The sequence below is a fragment of the Berghia stephanieae genome, chromosome 7, assembly GCF_034508935.2.
Source record: "Berghia stephanieae isolate SIO BIC M18660-M18661 chromosome 7, UCSD_Bste_1.3, whole genome shotgun sequence".
Lineage (NCBI taxonomy): Eukaryota > Metazoa > Mollusca > Gastropoda > Nudibranchia > Aeolidiidae > Berghia > Berghia stephanieae.
In genome coordinates, this window is record NC_088366.1 from 22203753 (window position 1) to 22208752 (window position 5000).

The 5000-nt window shown below is 39.2% G+C and overlaps 1 protein-coding gene across 1 annotated transcript in view; it reads right to left on the reverse strand.

Annotated features, from left to right (window-relative positions):
- Nucleotides 1–5000, reverse strand: part of LOC144976889 (ATP-dependent RNA helicase Ddx1-like) — a 565840-nt gene that overhangs the window by 211619 nt on the left and 349221 nt on the right. The window lies entirely within an intron of this gene.

Below are 5000 nucleotides of genomic sequence, written 5' to 3' on the forward strand. Positions count from 1 at the left end.
TTGCTGTGTCTGGCACCTTTCATACACAACTGTCCAGATCTTGATTTTAACAAAATAGTACTGAATATAATTTTTAAAAAAATAAGGTTCGAGTAATTATGTCCAAATATTTTTATAAAACGGGATGATCTATTTGTCTTAAAATGAAACCATACGTAGTGACATTTTTCTGGCCAAAATATCGGTGTTTTGTCGGGTTTACAGCGGCGGAACATTACGATTACAGACATTAATTTCCTGTCGCGCACGTACTAATCAGACATATTCTATCAGCCAAACAAACCAAAGCCTAGTCAATCCCTTTTATTTACATTCTTCATGATGATTTTAAAAAATCCTATGTTCTTTATTTGTCACCATTGTCTGAGTATTCTATTGATACCCATTTCGGAATATATACGATTTCTAATCTGCCGACACTGACAAAACACTTTTTTTGGGGGGTTATTTTGACCAGAAAACTTGCACGTAATAATAATCGTGCCTGCTTTAACTCTCTCCTTACCAGCCATTTTCAGAAGTTTCCCCAAAACGTCACACCCACCCAACACAAAAACAAACATTTCTAACTCAAACAGAAAAGCAACAAGCAGATTCTATACATAATATTGCTCGCCAATATGAGCTCTATTACAAAATGTCAAGTTTTTATAGCTATAGCAAAAAGAAATGAAATCTGGATGAGAAAAGTGACGGTTGAATCCTAACAAATGTGACGATTTTCCAATAGGTGGTAAGCAGAGGGTTAAAAAGCATGGATATCAAGTTGTAAATTGACTTCCAAGCTACAGGCAAAATGCCGTTTTTCTCAGTTTGCGGTTTGGGATTTCCATTTTACAGACGGGGCAGCATGGCTCAGTGGCACGGTCTTTGCTTCGAACCACATCGCCCTAGTACATTTTACGGCGCTGCACTGCGGCTGACGCCTGGGTTATTCAAGTATTTCCATCGAATAGAATATGAAAGAAAAGTTCCCCTATGGGATGAATAAAGGTATTTATTTTTGTATATTATTATTTATTTATAAAAAGTAATTAATTTGATTAATTGAACTCGGTAAAAAGCGCCTTAAGGAGCAGAAACAACCGTTCCAGAATTATTCAAACCCTAGAAAGCGAAATACCCGTCAACTCGGTACTACCTAATTATCATAGATGCATTATAAAGGCGATCCTGAATATGTCAAAAAGCCTTAAACTTGAAGCCGAGACATCTAATGAGTATGCAGCAAAAGGCTGTCATTAATTGTTAAATGAAAAAGTGTTTGCGGAAAGAACTAATTGACTTAATGAGTAGGAAGGCTCAATGTCAGTCATTAGGCGTTAGCGAGACATTTATCTTTTTCAAACTTTTAGTCACAGATTTGCAGGTTTTGGAATGATTCTTTTCTTTTTTTCACATCAGTTTTGACAACCAGTAATAATTTTGCGACATTTGAAACGACCCTTTTGTTTTCTTTCACATTAGTTTTGACAACCAGTAAGAATTTTGCGACATTTGGAACGTCGACAACTTTTGTTTTCTTTCACATTAGTTTTGACAACCAGTAATAATTTTGCAGCATTTGGAACGACCTTTTTGTTTTCTTTCACATCAGTTTTGACAACCAGTAATAATTTTGCAGCATTTGGAACGACGACCCTTTTGTTTTCTTTCACATCAGTTTTGACAACCAGTAAGAATTTTGCAGCATTTGAAACTAGTGCCGCGCTGAAGACCGGTCTGGACCGGCGGTCCCACGGTCTTTTAGCTGTGAACCGGAGACCGGTCCCATAGGGGAAGACCGGCGGCGGTCCTCACTTCTTATCACCTTTCAACGGTCTCGCGCCATAGCCTACTACTTCCCCAGCGATTCGTTGCCTCGGTAGCCTATCTTCCACCAATCACCACCCATCCCACTTAATTAATCGCACCCACCCCCCTTTGCCATACACTAAACGACACAGACGACCATAGAGGCAGACGACCACCTCCCTCCACTCCGCAAACCGCCCTTTCGGGTGTGAGATGGGGGGAACAGGAGGCGCACGCCTTGGACGATTCCATTATACGGGGTAAATTTCAGAATTTACTACACCATAATGATCGCAATGACAATGATCTATGATGAAGGCATGACCCCTCTTTCTAATGGGTTATTGTTTGAAATGCATGTGACTACTAAAGATGTGTGTGTTTGTGTGTGAGTGTGTGTGTGTGTGTCGAACCTAGCAAGTAGCAAGTCCGATTTTTTGTTTTCTTTTGTCCATCTCTTGTCACCACTCCTTTCTATCGCATTGTTGTCATTTAAAATAATACAATAATATTAAAATTTCGTTTGGTGTTTTAACTAATCAAATAATATGAGTTTCATTAGTTTCTTCCTTCCAAAAAAAACCCAGTTTTTACGTCTGTATTTAAAAAAAGTCCAATAGAATATTTGGGGACCCCGATAGCTCAGTTGATAGAGCACTCTCTTTATACGCAAAGGGCCAGAGATCGATCCCGGGTGCAGTCGAGTTTTTTCTGAATCCCTGTCTACTCAGCAGTGAATGGGTAGCTGGGTTTGTTAGATCTGGCGAAAAGTCACCATGGACCCCACTTATTACTTATTAACTTATTACCGCCGCATCCACCCCCTCTTATTATAACTTCACGTCTCTCTCTTACTCTTCAATGCTCGCTGCCCTCTAATGTGTGTGTGTGCGTGGGGGGGGGGGGGGGGGGGGGGGGTAGGAGTTGCGTGTGTGTATCAACGCCACGAACAACTCGATCAACGCCTTGGACGATGCCATTATCTCCGTTAATGGGGATAAATTTCAAATTTTATTAAATTATCGAAGTAACAATGAAGTACGGTGAGCAAATAAAGAAGGCATCACCCCTCTTCTCTAATTAGGTTACAATTTGAAATGAGTGTGACTACTCCGGTGTTTTACTCCTGTAGACCACGGTTTTCATCGTGTAGCGGTCTTTAACGGTTCAAGAATGAACGATCCCATGGTCCCAAAGGTCAAAACGGTTCGAACTTCCAACAGTCTCTCAGGAATGTTCAATAGACAGATTGCGCATCGGGGCTCTAACGGGGCCGATTAGAGATAGACGACGATTGGGATTGTTTGGAAGCTTTAACCCTTTGCCCACTAGTCATTATGACATCCGAAATGCTATCGCCTTCTACATCTACGCCAGAACAGAAATAGAGGGTGGAGCCTACCTTGATATAACATTTTATGGAGCCCTAATTTCGTCATATCAGTGCTGTCCACTGACAGGTGGGTGGGTATCGCTTTCCAGAACTTGTGTCCTTATATGAAATTCTGAGTTTTTGACCAATCAACGATTGCTCTTTTGATAGCTCGCTTGTCAAAATGAGTCAGCTCAACCCTTGATTTATGTAAAGGCATCACAGGCGGTATATGTTGTGTAACTTCAAAGACCACGGTTGACCGAAAGCGATGAATGGAAGCCCTACTGTGGCGTGGAGAACGAGGTCTTGTATGTATAGTTACGTCATATCTCAACGCTCGTGAATTCTTAGTACGGCTGGACTCACAATCAAAACACGAAATATGTGTTTTAAACTCTTGAATCAATCGAGTTACATCAGTGCGTTCGTCTCATTGAGAAATGAAAAACGATATATAAATCAAGAACATCGACCGGAAAACAAGGAAATTATCATAAAATTATAAAATTTGAGAAAGCTGTTTTCAAAATCAAATCTATTACAAAAAAGGTTATTTCTAGACCGATTTTTATGAGACAAAGACAATTTTCTCCAATTTTCAAGCTGATTCCAACAATGAGGTTTTCAAATTTATCGCGATAAGATTATTTGTCATTATTTTTTTTAATACCCAATTGACTGCTCAGGAAATGAATACGTAATCCTTGGCGGCTAGCGAGTAGGTGTTAAATTTTGCTTACCCTTTCCCACGTAGACGCACGCACACACACACACACACACACACACACACAGACTTATCGTCGTCTAGCATCCTATCGTTCGGCTCGACGATTAAAAGGGGTTCGTATCGTCGCTAAAATAATTACAAAATACATATATTTAAAATATATTTTGGTAATGTGAATTAAATATTTTAATGCTCTAATATATCAAGAATGATCATTATTATGATTTATTACGGTGTGAATTGAATTAGACCTTTAAAACTGAAGTTTAATCTGACACCCTACTCGCTGTTATCATTCGAGTCTAAGTTGTTAATAAGGCAACTTTGGCCAGAAGTGAAAGACATACATTGTGTGTTCAGTCTGTGTGTGTGTGTGTGTGTGTGTGTGTGTGTGTGTGTGCGTCTGCGTGGGAAAGGGTAAGCAAAATTTAACACCTACTCGCTAGCCGCCAAGGATTACGTATTCATTTCCTGAGCAGTCAATTGGGTATTTAAAAAAATAATGACAAATAATCTTATCGCGATAAATTTGAAAACCTCATTGTTGGAATCAGCTTGAAAAGTGGAGAAAAATTGTCTTTGTCTCATAAAAATCGGTCGAGAAATAACCTTTTTTGTAATATATTTGATTTTGAAAATAGCTTTCTCAAATTTTATAATTTTATGATAATTTCCTTATTTTCCGGTCGATGTTCTTGATTTATATATCGTTTTTCATTTCTCAATGAGACGAACGCACTGGTGTAATTCGATTGATTCAAGAGTTTAAAACACAGATTTCGAGTTTTGATTGTGAGTCCAGCCGAACTAAGAATTCACGAGCGTTGAGATATGACGTAACTATACATACAAGACCTCGTTCTCCACGCCACAGTAGGGCTTCCATTCATCGCTTTCGGTCAACCGTGGTCTTTGAAGTTATACAACATATACCGCATGTGATGCCTTTACATAAATCAAGGGCTGAGCTGACTCATGTTGACAAGCGAGCTATCAAAAGAGCAATCCGTTGATTGGTCAAAAACTCAGGATTTCATATAAGGACATAAGTTCTTGAAAGCGATATCCACCCACCTGTCAGTGGACAGAACTGATATGATGAAA